Raw genomic sequence first — 19905 nt, forward strand, 5'->3', positions numbered from 1 at the left:
TTGCTGAAAGCATAACAAAGAGAGAAGTCCTTAGCAGAATGCTACTAAAACTGCGTGGTTAAATCTGCGTGGTTATTACATGCTGGTTATCCAAATATAACAGCCTGCAAATTATAAGCTTTATAAAATAAGAGAGTCTATGTAAGTCAGACTACCGTTAAACATTTATCATATAAAACTAATGAAAGGGAGGTAGTAATCAGCTATCCTGTACTGTCACATCATGAAAAATTGATTATAATCAGCTAGTCAAAGTAATAGATATGGTAAGTAATTCTATGTCAACTTCAACTTGTATTTGGCATTGTCCCAATTCTGAGGTTCTCACTCACATCACTATAAACTTGACAGTAGGCCACTCAACTCACTTAGCTGGCAGGCGTCCTCTGCTGAATGAGACGACAGGGTCCTTGTTTCCGTGGGTGAAGCACTTCGTGAGAAATGTCCGCTCTCTGTCGGCCGTAAGCCTGATGCGCTATGTCAAGTTTAATGGTGCCCTTCTTGGTCTCCAGTCCCAAAATGGATGGCAGCCAGGATTTTAAAAACTGGGTAGCTTGCCTTCCCTCCACTCCTTCTTCTAAGCAGAAGATCTTGATATTGTTTCTACGCCTGCGTCCATGCATGTTGGGTCGTCCTTCCGGTAAGATCATGGCGTTTCTTCGCTGCATCTGACAAGCTAGTTTGCCGGTCAGAGATTGTGTCCTTGACGAAGGTGATGCGAGCCTCACCAATGTGCGTTGTTGTTCTCAGTTCTCGTAGTAATAGATTCCAGTTCAGTCAGCTTTTCTTTGAACACAGAGGCATCGTTTCTGGTTATTTTGTGCCCGAGAGTAGATGTGTTCTCTGCTGTTAAAACAGCATCGCCATCTTGTATGCTAGTCTCGCTAGCCATGCCTGCCATCTGTAGTCATCATTTCTCACTCCGAGTTCTCGCCTCTTCAGTGAAATCAATGGGCTGTTCTTTGTCAGACATACAGTGCCTTGCGAAAGTATTCGGCCCCCTTGAACTTTGCGACCCTTTGCCACATTTCAGGCTTCAAACATAAAGATATAAAACTGTATTTTTTTGTGAAGAATCAACAACAAGTGGGACACAATCATGAAGTGGAACGACATTTATTGGATATTTCAAACTTTTTTAACAAATCAAAAACTGAAAAATTGGGCGTGCAAAATTATTCAGCCCCCTTAAGTTAATACTTTGTAGCGCCACCTTTTGCTGCGATTACAGCTGTAAGTCGCTTGGGGTATGTCTCTATCAGTTTTGCACATCGAGAGACTGACATTTTTTCCCATTCCTCCTTGCAAAACAGCTCGAGCTCAGTGAGGTTGGATGGAGAGAATTTGTGAACAGCAGTTTTCAGTTCTTTCCACAGATTCTCGATTGGATTCAGGTCTGGACTTTGACTTGGCCATTCTAACACCTGGATATGTTTATTTTTGAACCATTCCATTGTAGATTTTGCTTTATGTTTTGGATCATTGTCTTGTTGGAAGACAAATCTCCGTCCCAGTCTCAGGTCTTTTGCAGACTCCATCAGGTTTTCTTCCAGAATGGTCCTGTATTTGGCTCCATCCATCTTCCCATCAATTTTAACCATCTTCCCTGTCCCTGCTGAAGAAAAGCAGGCCCAAACCATGATGCTGCCACCACCATGTTTGACAGTGGGGATGGTGTGTTCAAGGTGATGAGCTGTGTTGCTTTTACGCCAAACATAACGTCTTGCATTGTTGCCAAAAAGTTCAATTTTGCTTTCATCTGACCAGAGCACCTTCTTCCACATGTTTGGTGTGTCTCCCAGGTGGCTTGTGGCAAACTTTAAACAACACTTTTTATGGATATCTTTAAGAAATGGCTTTCTTCTTGCCACTCTTCCATAAAGGCCAGATTTGTGCAATATACGACTGATTGTTGTCCTATGGACAGAGTCTCCCACCTCAGCTGTAGATCTATGCAGTTCATACAGAGTGATCATGGGCCTCTTGGCTGCATCTCTGATCAGTCTTCTCCTTGTATGAGCTGAAAGTTTAGAGGGACGGCCAGGTCTTGGTAGATTTGCAGTGGTCTGATACTCCTTCCATTTCAATATTATCGCTTGCACAGTGAACCTTGGGATGTTTAAAGCTTGGGAAATCTTTTTGTATCCAAATCCGGCTTTAAACTTCTTCACAACAGTATCTCGGACCTGCCTGGTGTGTTCCTTGTTCTTCATGATGCTCTCTGCGCTTTTAACGGACCTCTGAGACTATCACAGTGCAGGTGCATTTAGACTTGATTACACACAGGTGGATTGTATTTATCATCATTAGTCATTTAGGTCAACATTGGATCATTCAGAGATCCTCACTGAACTTCTGGAGAGAGTTTGCTGCACTGAAAGTAAAGGCGCTGAATAATTTTGCACGCCCAATTTTTCAGTTTTTGATTTGTTAAAAAAGTTTGAAATATCCAATAAATGTCGTTCCACTTCATGATTGTGTCCCACTTGTTGTTGATTCTTCACAAAAAAATACAGTTTTATATCTTTATGTTTGAAGCCTGAAATGTGGCAAAAGGTCGCAAAGTTCAAGGGGGCCGAATACTTTCGCAAGGCACTGTATTAAAGGAGATACTTAGTGCCAATATAAGTGAAGTTTGCTCAGTTCGAAGTGGTAAAAAAACAAGTTTCATAGTGACGGGTGCGGGAGACTGGTTGCCAATCGCCCTCTCAGGTCAACGTCATCACGTGACTCTGTGTTTCTCCGTGTTTCTTTTACTCCCCATTTGCCTCCCTCCTGCCGCCCAGCACAGTTTACTCAAAGTGCAGTGACCATGTCTGAAGAGAGTATCAACATCCAGCCCTTCTGTTGGTCTGGCTGTATACACACACACACTCATCAACCCCACATCGCAAAAATCAAAGACACTGGAATGTTTTGTTTGTCATTAACAGAGATGACTGACTTAAACCAGGACCGTGTTTCTCACAGTGCAACCACAGCTGGTCCTAACAGCTCCAAGTCTACACACAGGAAACAGATGAATAAGCAGCATGTGTATCTCTCATGGCATCCTATTCCCTATGTAGTGCACTACTTTTGACCAGGGTCCATAGTGCACTATTTTGGACCAGAGCCCTACGTAGGGAATAGGGCAGCCAGTGTAAGCCACGCGTGGCAGAGCTGGGGGGTGGGTCTGGGAACGTGGTCCGTTGATGGTCATGGTCTCCACTGGACCGTGGCGTACCGTGACCCAGCCACTTCTCATCAGGACACTGGTGGGAGACCACCAGAGAGGCATGATCAAACACGCCAGAGTGCCTCCAGAGGGGGAGAGATGGAGAAAGGTGAGGGGGAGATGTGTGTGTGTGTGTGTGTGGGGTGAAAAGGGTGAAAAGAAAAGGAGAGAACTGAGGAAAGGTAATGAGACAAAGCGAGGTGGGGCATAGGATGGGAGGATGGAGGAACACTCAGAGAAAGATGCAGCATAAGACAGAGATGGCGTGTGTGTGAGAGAGATAGTGAGAGAGAGTGTGAATTTAAAGGAAATATTGGCTGGCTGAGAGACTGTCCCGCCAAGCCTTATCTCTTGTGAGACAGTGTATTTATTGAAAGTCTTGTTTCCTGTGAGAGGACTCTAATACACTAGGACCATTGCTGCATTCTACACAGACGCTCCACATTATGTGAATTGAATTGAGAGAGAAGGAAAGGTATCAGGCGAGTGATACAGTTTGAGGCAAGCCATTTCGTTGTTCATTCTACAGTATTTTGTGCCCTTCACAGCCAATATCAGCCCTAAACTGTGCAGAGTAAATTGTGTTCGCAGAAATTTGATACAGAGACCAACTGTGTCTTGCTGGTAGCAAATTGAATTTCAAAGACAAACACAGCAAGTGGGTTTGGATACAGACTGATATAAGTTGCTCCTTCTGAAATATGACGAGAAATATCTGGCTTGAGGTGGTGTTTTTACACTTACATAAATGACCATTATTCAACTAGGATAGGAAAACAAAATGTAATCGAGTTCATTACATGTTCATCCATTTACAGTTAGCACCCTCGTTCAGAACGTGTCATATACCATGTATTAGACTGTTGAGCATGTACAGAGTATATGTATGGACATTGATGCGGTTACTGCACAGTTTGTATTGCCTACAGTGTATGGTTCTTATTGATATTATTTTGACTTTCTCTGGACTGAAAACCACTATTAAGCTTGCCAACGCTCTCAGAAAAAAAGGGTTCCAAAAGGGTTCTTCGGCTGTCCGAGTAGGAGAACCCTTTTTGGTTGCAAGTAGAATATTTTTTTGGTTCCAGGTAGAACTCTTTTGGGTTCTATGTGGAAGCTTTTGGGGAAAGGGTTCTACATGGAACCCAACAGTGTTCTAACTGGAACCAAAAAGGGTTCAATAAAGTGTTATCCTATGGGGACAGCCGAAGAAATCTTTTAGGTTCTAGATAGCACCGTCTTTTCTAAGACAACTTGAAATATATTCATGCCTAGACCAACTTCCAGGCTTCTGTCAAAACATTATTTAGAGGGGTCCTTTTCAGGAATATCTCGTCCCGAATCGTCCACTGGAAAAACGGACGTGCTGGGGTAATAATTACATAACCGAAGTTCTGTAGTACTACAAGTCCCGTGCAAATGGGGCTAATGTGGGAGAACAGAAAGTACAGTTATTCACAATGTCCTGACTCACTGTACTCCCATCCTTCCTCGACTTGACAGTTGGAATCCTTGATTTCACTTGTCCAACCACGTTCCCGGCATTCACTCGTCAGTGAAATACAGTGAAATATAATATAATAGAGTAGAACAGGGTTCTATGCTAACTCCACTCGCGTCCTCCTCACTCTCGTTACAACTTCCCTCCCCAGCCCCCATACCGAGACCCCTGGGCATAATTTGGAGTGGGTCCAGCTGCTCTGTTCTAACTCTCTGATATCAATACAATTAAACTCCCCAGGAGCACACAGGTCCATTCAATCACCACCACCACTGTGGTAGGGAGGATAATTGGACACCATTCTAAACCCCCTAAATCCAAAGCACAGTGAAGGGGATGGGGGATTCTGCTTGTGTGGGGGTTGTTGCTGAGGGGCTCCCATGCTCCTTGCTATGTCACACACACACACAGGCGCATGCATTGATGTACACACGTACACGCATTCATGCGCGCTCACACACACACACACTCACTCACACCTTCGACTGGGCACCTCCAATGTGATAGCAGGCCTGGAGAGCAGCCAGGACCCCTGCTGTTGACCTGAACAACTCGGTCTGGGTTGACATACATGTCTCGAGTCCTCTTCCACCACTACACACACACACACACACTACCCCTATGCCCCAGGCCTACTGGCACTGTGAGACTGGTTCTCTCTCTCATGAATCCTAGACCTTCTCACAGATCCTAATACAGTGTCACTCTTGGCCCACACTTCAAGCTGAGCCAAAGAGCTCTACGGTTGTGTTGTAGCTCACTGCCCTCCACTACAATGAATGGGTTCCAAATGGCACGCTATTCCCTATATAGTACACTACTTTTGACCAGGAAGTGTCAAAAGTAGTGCACTATATAGGGAATAGGGTGCCATTTGTGACACATTGATGTACTTTTTTTTGTTACTTAAGCTTGATGGCGAGGGCCTCACATTTTTGTACAACAAACATAGTTTATCACAAGCAGCCTGATATTGTTTCAAGCTCCAGGACTTCTCCGTAATTAAAAGCAGCCCTACTTTGTACCATTGATGTCGGTTTTGTTTTTATTCAAATACATTTAGATTTTTTTGGGGGGGGGCTTCTGTTCACTGATAGGCTATTCTCCTGTTTGCTATAAGCTGATTTTATGTATCTGCCAAAAAGTGTGGGTTTTTTCCCACTTATTGAAATCATACTCCAGATCACAATTTATTCAACGTTAAGTGCTGGGAGACGATAAGCATGGTGACATTAGCACATCTGCTAAGCCCCTGAAATGTTTGGGGCTGTCATTAAACTCTATAATTACACACCACACCCCAGCAGCTGTGTGCACATTCACCATTGGAAGTAAATGCCTTCCACTTGTCAATATTTGCATGACTACCATGACACTATAGCACTATTTGCACGGGACTAGTATTACTAGAGGACGTTGGTTATGTCATTATTACCCCAGCATGTCCGTTATTCCAGAAGACCATTCGGACGGGATTAGTTTGACCAAACTGCCCCCTGTAATTATTGCAGAATTTACTGCTATGACAAAAGCCTGGAGGATTCAAGGCATGAAAATAGTTCAACTTGTCTAGGGATAGCTTGTCTAGGGATAGCTTGTCTAGGGATAGCTTGTCTAGGGATAGCTTGTCTAGGGATAGCTTGTCTAGGGATAGCCTGTCTAGGGATAGCCTGTCTAGGGATAGCCTGTCTAGGGATAACTTGTCTAGGCATAGCTTGTCTAGGGATAGCCCAATTGGCCTTTAGTTCAGAGAAAGTCTAAATAAACATGCACTTCCACAAAAGCAGCATGAACTGTACGCAGACATTTGCAGTTTTTCTTTTCAATTGCTAACAAGCGTCGGTCAATAGTGAAGCCACTTTTTCAAAACGCTTCACACAGTCTTCATTACCAACGTGCATCTTGGCTAAACAGTTAATCTCCTCTCTAAAACTCACTCAAAACACCAACACTTCATACGTCTCAAAATTAGCTCGTTCGACCAGAACACTGGCAACATACATACATTGTCACTCATAACACACTGACATAAAAATTACACTAACAGGCTCCCTGTTAGTGTAATTTTTATGTCAGTGTGTTATGAGTGACAATGTATGTATGTTGCCAGTGTTCTGGTCGAACGAGCTAATTTACATAAATGATGAACTTCTCTTTGAAGTTTGAGTGATTTTTCACATAAATCAGTATTTCATTATAGAATAAGAATAACACCTTTTCACTTTATTGACTGTACTAAAGTATATGTAGCAAGAATTAATCAGAAATGCAGCAATTTGCTTCAATAGCCTTTATTTTTTTCTATATATTTGCATATAGTAATTTACTTGTGAAAAATAGAAAGTTCAAACAAAAAACGAATTCCTAAAATTCCAGGGCTGCAATAATAATAAATAAATAAATAAATAAATAATCAACATGTGTAATATAATCACTCATACTGTACAGTACTGTGAGGGTTCTAGTTCTCGCTCTCTCCTGCATTTGGCCACAAGTTCTCATCAACATCACATCTTATGTCTTCTCTGGTGATGCATCTTGGAAAGTACCTTCTGGAATGTCTAATCCAACCCTGGCAGTCTTCAGGAGAAGTGTCTCCACGCCCCGCATTCACGGCATCCATTAAGGACATCTGGTCATGTGGATGTTGGTCATAAACCTTCCACCTCCACGCAGAGAAAAACTGCTCTATGGGGTTTAGGAAGGGGGAGTATGGAGGCAGGAATAGTACTGACATCCTGGGATGTGCAGCAAACCAGTCTGTGACAGCAGCAGAGTGGTGGAAGGCCATATTATCCCAAACAACAATGAAGGTAGGGAGTTTATTGCCCCTCTCTCCTCCGCTGACACAAGTCCATTATGCAGGTCATCTAGAAAATAAATGAGCCTCTCTGTTTTGTAGGGGCCAATGAATGGTTTGTGGAACAGAAAACCATCATTGGACAGTGCTGCACACATTGTGATGTTAGCTCCTCTCTGGCCTGGGACATACACGGTTGCACTCTGTCCAATCGCATTTCTTCCCCTGCGGCGTGTTTTTGCCAGGTTGAATCCAGCTTCATCCACAAAGATGAATGTATGAGCTGTTCGACTGGCTTCCATCTCCATTACTCTCTAAAATACAGTAGATCCACAGTTATACAGTACTTTACATTATGCATAGCTGTGTATGTACCCTGTTGGGTTATTGAACAGACATCTTACCTGGACATATTGATACCGGAGTTCTTTCACACGTTCACCGTTTCTCTCAAAGGGTACAACTGCTTCCTCCTTATGTTATGTTTCTCTGGGACTCTGGCAATTGTTGTTGTGCTGACCGGATTCACATTCCCAAAAGTGATATTGTCTGCCAGCACTGTCCTGAATTTCCCGCTGTTTTATTGCATTGTTGCCAACTACCATGTCAACAATGGCAATCTCCTACGCATCTGATAATATTCTGCCCCTCCCTCCTGTTGGAGGCAACCTTTGGATCCTACTGAAAAACACAAAACAATCAATATATTTCAAAATGTCAGTACGTGTAAAAATGTGAACATACTGTATTGTACTGTAATATGTAGGTCAATTATCATTGAAGAATGCACAGCTCACCTGTTGTTTTACTGGAAAAGTCGTACTATTGATGCAACTGTTGAACACTGCAGATTTGGTTGCACCCTTAAACCAGCCTCTCTCAAAGAGAGACCATGGTTTACAACATGGGCAATAATTGGGGCCCTTATCTCATCAGAGACCACTGCTCTTGGACTTCCTCTCCTTCGTCCTCCACGCATTATCCCTCTCATTGCCACTCTTCTTTCCCCCAACCTGTCTTCCTTGATTCATGTTTCCAAACTAAATCATTCCGAAGCTGTCCTCTTTTGTCTGTTCGGTAACGAGACTAAAAACAGGACACTTGGGTAGGCTTTCAACTGAAATTGCAATCAGCTGTGTTTGGAATGATTTAAATATTCTGCTGAGATTTTCTATATGTTTCAATCTGGTTACTGCAGAAATGCATGACATTTGCCATCATTCTGTTTTGAATGGGTATTTAACAGTTTTGGAAACAGTGTGTTAGCATTTGAAAACATGTACTGCAAATATATAGTTTTGCAGGTGGTGGATTATGAATGAGAAAAGAGTTGGATTTCGGAGAATGTGGTCATTGAATGCATTTTGTGTGAAATCAATGAAAAATTATTCACAGTTTGGTCCACATACACTTCTGTTTTGCTGACTGTGTGAAGAATTTTGACAATGTGACTTCAGTTTTGACCAATCCATGTTAGCAATTGAAAGAAACTGTAATTAAACTGATTGTCACGTTCTGACCTTAGTTCCTTTGTTATGTCTTTGTTTTAGTTTGGTCAGGGCGTGAGTTGGGGTGGGTAGTCTATGTTGTGTTTATGTGTTTGGTCTGGTATGGTTCTCAATCAGAGGCAGGTGTCGTTCGTTGTCTCTGATTGAGAATCATACTTGGGTAGCCTTTTCCCACCTGTGTTTTGTGGGTGATTATTTTCTGTTTAGTGTTTCCTGCACCTTTCAGGACTGTTTCGGTTTTCGTTTATTTCACATTGTTATTTTGTATTTTCAGTGTTCAGTAAAATAAACATCATGAACACATGCCACGCTGCGCATTGGTCCGACATTTCAAACTCCTCGTCAGAGGAACTGGAAAAGTTGATAAATGTGTCATTCATGTAAGAACACAATCACAGCACCTTGGTTTATGCATCAATTCGTTCCTGTTTCTTGCTCAAATTGCATGTAATACCTGTCGTATTTGGTAATTCCCCTCAAAACACAGGGATTTCGATTTGCACAGGACTACACTCTTAGAATAAAAGGTGCTATCTAGAACAAAAAAGGTTCCTCCTATGGGGACTACTGCACAACTCTTTTGGAACCCTTAAGAGAGTAGTATTATCAGAGGACCTGGGAGTTCACAAAAAAACTGTGTGTGTGTGTGCATGCCTGCGTGCAAGTGTGTCTGTGTGCACAAACTCGTGTGTATTCTCTAAATCCATGCCACTATCAAGGCTATGGCAGACCCTCAGGCTGTGCTGTGATAAACAGTGGTGTTGTTTGGGCTGTGTGTTGAGTCTGTGTGGATCAGGGCCCTGGGCAGGATAATCCCCTCCCAAGTCTGGCCTCCCCCACCCGGGCCCTGCTCAGGGCTCATCCCCCATGGCTGGATGGAAGGACGAGTAGAGACAGGTAGTGGGTGGTGGACATACTTTGGAAGATAGGCTCTGGTTAGATGTTGTCTTGCATATGATACAGGACCAACATGCCCTCCTCCAAACTTAACCATATCCATTTTGGGAGGCTATTCAAAACTGATCGTAGGTCAGTGTCTAGGAGCAACCTCATCCTACTCTGGTGAAGATTTTTGGGATGGAGATGGGGGAGGTAAGCATGTGTGTTTTGGGGGGGGGGGGGGGGGGCTGAAGGCTGGCCTGCTAAGCACTTAGAGATTAGAACAAGAGAATATTCACCCACGTATTCCCTTAAGCGTCTTTCATGAGGTCTTTTCTCTCTGCTCCGTTGACAGGTTAGGGCATGTAAGGGGGATTTGATTTAATTGACATTTGTTGGGGATGTACAGTGAGTCTTCAAAAGCTGCTGTGTTGTAAAACTGATGCTGCTACCTATAACACGTGAGTAATAACTGCAGAACAATATCTGCTCGGTTTTTACAGATGTTTTCTGGCTTTGCACAAAGAGCGATGGGTCCAGTTTTGTTAGCGACTGCCAATTACATGATCAACATCTGTGTGAATGCGTCATTGTGTATTAGACACTGCTTTCATTTGCTGAGGGCCATAGCAATGTTAAACACAAGAGTAAACTAAGCTATTTCACTTTGCAATGCACTGAATCAACTAACCCATTTACTGTAGCTCTTTAACTGAAGAAAACAATCTACGTTCCATCCTTGAGCTCCATCACTTAGAAGCCTGTGGGCTTTGCCTGAGTCCATCTCTAAGTAGGGGGGGAAGGGAAGAGTGCCTGTTCAGAAATAATGCAGGACAGAGAGAATCTCTCGTGAATTTCTCCATGATGACACAGCTCTCTACATTAATATCCATGCCGACAACGATAGGAACATTGTCTGTGTGTGTGTGTGTGTGTGTGTGTGTGTGTGTGTGTGTGTGTGTGTGTGTGTGTGTGTGTGTGTGTGTGTGTGTGTGTGTGTGTGTGTGTGTGTGTGTGTGTGTGTGAGTGTGTGTGTGAGTGAGGAAAGTGGGGTAATCAATGGGGTCTGATGGCTCATTGGTCTCCTTTGTTGCCAGGGATTGAGAGATAGACAGCCGGGTGGGGATAATTGATTAAGTATCGAGCGGCTTTCTGGAAGAATGGCTTGTGGGAGTCAAACTGCTTACCTCTGCCATTCTCAACTTTGACGGTGGCTGTGGAGCAGCAGTTCATTACAGAGAGCACATGCTGCAGAGAACAGGTCACAAACACAGTACAGGCTATAAAATAACAGGTATACACTCCCTGTACTCCCTGTTCACTCATGACTGCGTGGCCACAACGTCTCCAACGAAATAATCTAGTTTCCTGACAACACAACAGTGATTGGCCTGATTACCAACAATGATGAGACAGCCTCCTTTCCTGGAGGTGAGTGCCAGGAAAATAACCTCTCCCTCAACGTCAACAAAAGGGAGCTGATCGTGGACAACATGAGACAGCAAAGAGAGCACACACCCATCCACATCTAAGAGGCCGCAGTGGAGAGGAGGGTCAAAAGCTTCACGTTCCTCGGCATGCACCCCACTGGGCACAAACTGGTTGAATCAAATTTGTGAACACGTAATTTGTCAATGTACTGTGAAATCTATGTAGAAAATACAATGGATTTGAAAAAAGTCATCAACGGAAACCACAGGATTGTGTCATCACGGTAACCAATTTTCAGCAGAGATAAACCTTGTACAGTATCTGTTGAATTTTTACCTTACGTTAGATCTTCAATGTTATATCCATTATAGGAAAAACCTCCTCCTACTCCTAATGAATCAACACCTATCCATTTCCTTTCCCATCTAGGGTTTAAGCCAAACCCTTCTTAGCCTTGATATTTGTCTCTGACTACTACCAATGTGCTATCGTGAGAATCATTTTTGAGAGATATCTAAATAACTGAATAGATTCCCTGTTACTATCGAAGTCATTCCAAAGTGTAGGCTTAAAATAGCGAATAAATTGTAGCTATACTTTAAAAGTCATATAAACTCAGCAAAAAAAGAATTGTCCCTTTTTCAGGACCCTGCCTTTCAAAGATAATTCGTAAAAATCCACAGATCTTCATTGTAAAGGGTTTAACTTCTTATGGCTGCAGGGGCAGTATTGAGTAGCTTGGATGAAAGGTGCCCAGAGGTGCCCAGAGTAAACGGCCTGCTCCTCAGTCCCAGTTGCTAATATGTGCATATTATTATTATTAGTATTGGATAGAAAACACTCTGACGTTTCTAAAACTGTTTGAATGATGCCTGTGAGTATAACAGAACTCGTATGGCAGGCAAAAACCTGAGAAGAAATCCAAACAAGAAGTGGGAAATCTGAGGTTGGTCGATTTTCAACCCAGCCCCTATTGAATACACAGTGGGATATGGATCAAGTTGTACTTCCTAGGGCTTCCACTAGATGTCAACCGTCTTTAGAAACTTGAATGAGGCTTCTACTGTGTTGTGGAGCCGGATGGGAGCTCTTTGAGTCAGTGGTCTGGCAGAGAGCCAAGTCCTAGTCAAGAGCATTTCACATGATAGCGACCTGCGCTCCATGGCTTTCCTACAGACAATGGAATTCTCCTGTTGGAACGTTAATGAAGATTTATGATAACAACATCCTAAAGATTGATTTTATACTCAGTTTGACAAGTTTCTTCGACCTGTAATATAACTTTTTGAAGTTTTCGTCTGACGTTCGGCTGGACCTGCACAGCGTTTGGATTTGTGTACTAAACGTGCTAACAAAAGTTGCTACTTGGACATAAAAATACTGGACATTATCGAACAAATCAAGCATTTATTGTGGAACTGCGATTCTTGGGAGTGCATTTTGATGAAGATCATCAAAGGTCAGGGAATATTTATAATATGATTTCTGATTTCTGTTGACTCCAACATGGCGGATCATTTAATTTTTTTCTGAGTGCTGTCTCATGCAATAATCTGGTTTGCTGTTTCCGTAAAGTTTTTTTGAAATCTGACACAGCAGTTGCATTAAGGAGAGGTATATCTATATTGCCATGTCTAAGAATTGTATTTTCATCGACATTTATAACGAGTATTTCTGTAAAATGATGTGGCTCTCTGCAATATCACCGGATGTTTTTGGAACTAGTGAACGTAACGTGGGTTTTTTATATAAATATGTACTTTATCGAACAAAACACATGTATTGTGTAACATGATGACCTATGAGTGTCATCTGATGAAGATCATCAAAGGTTAGTGATTCATTTTATCTCTATGCTTTTTGTGACTCCTCTCTTTCGCTGGAAAAATGGCTGGGTTTTTCTGTGAGTTGGTGGTCACCTAACATAATCGTTTGTGGTGCTTTAGCTGTAAAGCCTATTTGAAATCGGACACTGTAGTGGGATTATCAACCAGATTAACTTTAAAACGGTATAAAATACATGTATGTTTGAGGAATTTTAATTATGAGATTTCTGTTGTTTTTAATTTGGCGCCCTGAACTTTCACTGGCTGTTGTCATATTGATCCCGTTAACGGGATTGCAGCCCTATGTTTTTAAACACTGTTTCCCATGCTCGTTCAATGAACAATAAACAATTAATTAACATACACCTGTGGAACGGTCGTGAAGACACTAACAGCTTACAGACGGTAGGCAATTAAGGTCACAGTTATGAAAACTTAGGTCACTAAAGAGGCTTTTCTACTGACTCTGAAAAACACCCAAGAAAGATGACCAGGGTCCCTGCTCAATTGCGTGGACGTGCCTTAGGCATGCTGCAAGGAGGCGTGAGCACTGCAGATGTGTCCATACTGTGAGACGCCTAAGACAGAGCTACAGGGAAACAGGACGGACAGCTGATCATCCTCGCAGTGGCAGACCACGTGTAACAACAACTGTACAGGATCGGTACATCCAAACATCACACCTGCGGGACAGGTACAGGATGGCAACAACAACTGCCTGAGTTACACCAGAAACGCACAATCCCGCCATCAGTGCTCAGACTGTCCACAATAGGCTGAGAGAGGCTGTATTGAGGGCTTGTAGGCCTGTTCTAAGGCAGGTCCTCACCAGACATCACAGGCAACAATGTGGCCTATGGGCACAAACCCACCGTCGATCCTGCTCCAGAGTATGGGCCTCGTGTAATGCTTATTCCTCCGACAATAAACGCGAATCAGACCATCACCCCAGGTGAGACAAAACCACGATTCGTCAGAGAAGAGCAATTATTTGCCAGTCCTGGTCCAGAGACAGGACTGCTCTTCTCTGACGAATCGTGGTTTTGTCTCACCTGGGGTGATGGTCTGATTCGCGTTTATTGTCGGAGGAATAAGCATTACACCGAGGCCCATACTCTGGAGCAGGATCGATTTGGAGGTGGAGGGTCCGTCATGGTCTGGGGCGGTGTGTCACAGCATCATCGGACTGAGCTTGTTGTATTTGCAGGCAATCTCAACGCTGTGCATTACAGGGAAGACATCCTCCTCCCTCATGTGGTACCCTTCCTGCAGGCTCATCCTGACATGACCCTCCAGCATGACAATGCCACCAGCCATACTACTCATTCTGTGCGTGATATCCTGCTAGACAGAAATGTCTGTGTTCTGCCATGGCCAGCGAAGAGTCCGGATCTCAATGCCATTGAGCACGTCTGGGACCTGTTGGATCGGAGGGTGAGGGCCAGGGCCATTCCCCCCAGAAATGTCCAGGAACTTGCAGGTGCCTTGGTGGAAGAGTGGGGTAACATCTCACAGCAAGAACTGGAAAATCTGGTGCAGTCCTTGAGGAGGAGATGCACTGCAGTACTTAATGCAGCTGGTGGCCACACCAAATACTGACTGTTAATTTGATTTTTACTCCCCTTCGTTTAGGGACACATTATTCCATTTCTGTTAGTGTTGGCTGGGGATGACCTGTGAAATATACCTGCTGGAGCGCGTGTTTCGGTTGGGTGTTGCTATGGAGACCAGTGAGCTGAGATACGGTGGGGCTTTACAATACATATAGGCCTAGGGTTTCAAGCTGTGGAGGATTCCTAATTTAATAATCATGTTAATAATTCATATGTTGGATTCACATCTCCATCTCAAGCAAAAAACAAAGTAAAAAATAGTACTAAATCAAATAATAAAAATACAAATTAAAGAATAGGATTAAGCCAATGGCACAGATGAAACTAGCCAAGCATTAGATACTGTTTTCCAGTCATGGCTCAACCTTTATAACTACAGTTGTTAACACCTGTTCATATAGTGTCCATACAGTCTATACACACCATTCACACACATACAGTTGAAGTCAGAAGTTTACAAACATTTTAGGTTAGAGTCATTAAAACTTGTTTTTCAACCACTCCACAAATGTCTTTTTAACAAACTATAGTTTTGGCAAGTCAGTTCAGACATCTAATTTGTGCATTACACAAGTCATTTTTCCAACAATTGTTTACCGACAGATTATTTCACTTATAATTCACTATCACTAGCCAAGGTTGCCAGGGGCACGGTGTAGCCTCCGACACATTGGTGCGGCTGGCTTCCGGGTTGGATGCGCGCTGTGTTAAAAAAGCAGTATGGCTGGTTGGGTTGTGTATCGGAGGACGCATGACATTCAGCCTTTGTCTCTCCCGAGCCCGTACGGGAGTTGTAGCAATGAGACAAGATAGTAGCTACTACAACAATTGGATACCACGAAATTGGGGAGAAAAAGGGGTAAAATTCAAAAAAAAAAAAAAAAAAAAAAAAGAAGTTTATATACACAAACTTGACTGTGCCTTTAAACAGCTTAGAATATTCCAGAAATTGTTGTCATGGCTTTAGAAGCTTCTGATGGGCTAATTGACATCATTTGAGTCAATTTTAGGTCAATTGGAGGTGTAACTGTGGATGTATTTCAAGGCCTACTTTCATACTCAGTGCCTCTTTGCTTGACATCATGTGAAAATCAAAAGAAATCAGCCAAGACCTCAGAAAATAAATTGTAGACCTCCACAAGTCTGGTTCATCCTTGGGAGCAATTTCCAAACGCCTGAAGGTACCACGTTCATCTGTACAAACAATAGTACGCAAGTATAAACACCATGAGACCAAGCAGCCATCATACAGCTCAGGAAGGAGATGCGTTCTGTCTCCTGGAGATGAACGTACTTTGGTGCAAAAAGGCAAATCAATCCCAGAACAACAGCAAAGGACCTTATGAAGATGCTGGAGGAGACAGGTACAAAAGTATCTATATCCACAGTAAAACGAGTCCTATATCGACATAACCTGAAAGGCTGCTCATCAAGGAAGAAGCCACTGCTCGAAAAACAACATTAAAAAAGCCAGACAACGGTTTGCAACTGCACACGGGGACAAAGATCGTACTTGTGGAGAAATGTCATCTGGTCAGATGAAACAAAAATGTAACTGTTTGTCCATAATGACCATCGTTATGTTTGGAGGAAAAAGGGGGATACTTATCCACTATTGTTCAGTGGAAAAAAGCCATGCTTGCAACATTCTTACTGCGGGGGATTTTGTTCCTGGCAGCTGACAAACTGTGGGCTGTAGAAATTTCCATGATGATGCGGGGTGAGAAAGTTGATATCAAACACATAATAGGAATTGATACACACATCTAGTGCCCCAGGGCAGTGTACTTTGCTCCAATGCCAGTCCACAAATGACTGTAAACACCTGTGAGCAGTTCCCAAGAGCCAACACAAATGGGTAAAGAGTGATGACCTCCGCCTGGTGCAGGTACTCAACCATGTTGGTCCCAACATGTTAGAGAAATCTTTTGATTTTAGAATATGAGGACTTGTGCAAAGGATGGAGGCACAGTGACGATGCCATCACACACTGACAATGCCATCACTTTATAGCCATTTACATCAATCAACATCGCTTTAATGCCTACATCTTTTATTAATTTGGGTCTGGGGCTCATAGGTTCATTTACACAACACTAACACAACACTACGTTTCCATTCAACCATTTTAATGCGGATGAATAACCTGTCACATTGAAAAAGCCACGACCGGCAATTTATTAATTTGACACATTTGCTAGATAATGCAGCAGTTTGTGACAAAACCATCAGTAGAGTTGAAAATGCAATGGAAACCCATTAACACTAGTTATTTTTGTACTTTTACACCTTTTGTCATATCCAATTGGTAATTACAGTCTTGTCCAATCACTGCAACTCCCCTACGGACTCAGGAGAGGCAAAGGTTGAGAGCCATGCTTCTTCCGAAACACAACCCTGCTGAGCCACATTGCTTGCTTAACCCGGAAGCCAGCCACACCAATGTGTTGGAAGAATACACCGTCCAGTTGGTGACCAAAGTCAGTTTGCAGGCCCCCGGCCCACCACAATAAGTTGCTAGAGCATGATGAGATAAAGAAATCCCGGCTGCTAAACCCTCCCCTTATGACACTAGGCCAATTGTGCACTGCCTCGTGGGTCTCTGGTCACAGCCAGCTGTGACACAGCCTGGGATCAAACCTGGGTCTGTAGTGACAGTGCCTTAGACCACTGTGCCACTTGGGAGGCTCTTCACTTGTATTTTGTATTCGGTATATGGAAATTTAATGGCAAAAGTTAGTTATGTGCACTACGTATCCACAAAAAGTCAGTTTAGTAGTATGGGAAAAACACACTGGTTGACTTGACTTAAACTTACAATACGATCTGGCATGAGAGACAGGAAACACAGGGATAAATACACTGGGGAAAATAAGCAACCTGGAGGGGGTGGCGACAATCAATGGAACAGGTGAAACAGATCAGGGCGTAACACAATCTCCCTATGCCTATCCACTATTTAATGAAGGACTCTGGTCTCATCGAAGCTGGGTCAGAATGTCTTCCTGCCTATCTTGTAGACTGGTGTTGGGAGGACCACTGGCAGAAGTCTTAAAGCGATGTCACCTTGTGTATCTGGAGAGAAGAACGTTTAGTGAATAACTTGATTGTTTCAAGCCAAAAATAAATGAGCATCTGAGGCACCACCGACCGGCAGGGTCATTTGAAACTCTTGGCTGGCGAAGCAAAGTTTTTTGTCCTTGAAGACCGTGATCAGTGAGTTTCCCCAAGCAGTCCTGAGCAATCTGTAGTAAAGCAGACAATTTCTTTTTTGTAATATTACATTTGACATTGTTTTTTTGACAACCAAAAACAACAAAAAACAAAGGTCAACTTAACATTTTCACATGAATGACATCCCACTTGCTCAGATCCACATGTTCCCATCGTATCCACACCCGATGCTGTTTCTAATGCTTGTGAGACTCTACCCCATATTGCTTCAAATTGTGTTATAGCTAGACAAACAATTACTTTTCCATTGCAGCTAATCACTAGTCTGTCTAACACCTGAAGTCCTCCTGACTTCTGAGTCTGCAATGGCTCTTTGATGTTGTCAGCACAATGCGTCGATAATGAAGGGGGCTGTGCTTTTACTGGTTGGCTCTTGTCTGTTTCTTTCTCACTCAAACACCCACAGCCAGATACAGACCTGAGCGCCGCCCCCGTCTATTATGATGGTTGGGGGTTTCAACCCTGAGGAAAAAAAATAATCTGAGAGAACAAATCAAACCCTGTTGCGCAATTTATTTTAGTGAATATTGCATTAACAAAGGACAGTGTGGTCACAGCTCTCCCCGCACTATGAGTCACGTGGGACGCATCAGCCATGCAAATTAATCACAGCAACCAGAATCAAATTTGAGTTTAATGTTTTCGTTAAAAATTTAACCCACCATGCCTGGAATATTCAGCAGACTACCTCGACTATCTTCGCCCAATCTGTCTGGTCCACTGAGCCCTCTGGATCATGATCTCATTCATGTACTCCACAACCTGGTTTGCAGACTAGATGTTGTTCAGCCACTGGTTTGAACAGGTTTGCTACAGATTCAAATTGAATCTCGAGAGAATTGTCTGCCAGAAATGGCAGAATATATTATTGTTGCCAAAGTTTGTTGCCAAACTTCTGGCAACATTTTGTGGCACACTATATAGTTTGCTGCAAATTTGCCACAAACTTGCGGGAAGTTTGCAAGAACAAATTCATTTTTGTATTTGCTGTTTTGACATTTAAATGTAGTTAAAGAAGGGGTGTGGCGGTGAAATAAAATAAAATAAAAAATAAATGTCCTCTCACAGTCAACTGCGTTTATTTTCAGCCAACTTAACATGTGTAAGTATTTGTATGAACATAACAAGATTCACCAACTGAGACATAAACTGAACAAGTTCCCCAGACATGTGACTAACAGAAATTGAATAATGTGTCCCTAAACAAAAGGTGGGGTCAAAATCAAAAGTAACAGTCAGTATCTGGTGTGGCCACCAGCTGCATTAAGTACTGCAGTGCATCTCCTCCTCATGGACTGCACCAGATGTGCCAGTTCTTGCTGTGAGATGTTATCCCACTCTTCCACCAAGGCACCTGCAAGTTCCCAGACATTTCTGGGGGGAATGGCCCTAGCCTTCACCCTCCGATGGCCCCAGACGTGCTCAACAGGTCCCAGATGTGCTCAATGGGATTGAGATCCGGGCTCTTCACTGGCCATGGCAGAACACTGACATTCCTGTCTTGCAGGAAATCACGCACAGAACGAGTAGTATGGCTGGTGGCATTGTCATGCTGGATGGTCATGTCAGGATGAGCCTGCAGGAAGGATACCACAGGAGGGAGGAGGATTTCTTCGCTGTAACGCACAGCTTTGAGATTGCCTGCAAATACAACAAGCTCAGTCCGATGATGCTGTGACACACTGCCCCAGACCATGCCGGACCCTCCACCTCCAAATCGATCCCGCTCTAGAGTACAGGCCTCGGTGTAACGCTCATTCCTTCGACGATAAACGAGAATCCGACCATCACCCCTGCAGAGACAAAACCGCAACTCGTCACAGAAGAGCACTTTTTGACAATCCTGTCTCGTTCAGCAATGATGGGTTTGTGTCCATAGGTGACGTTGTTGCCGGT

This window comes from Oncorhynchus clarkii, chromosome 2 (genome assembly GCF_045791955.1).
Source record: "Oncorhynchus clarkii lewisi isolate Uvic-CL-2024 chromosome 2, UVic_Ocla_1.0, whole genome shotgun sequence".
Classification (NCBI taxonomy): Eukaryota; Metazoa; Chordata; class Actinopteri; order Salmoniformes; family Salmonidae; genus Oncorhynchus; species Oncorhynchus clarkii.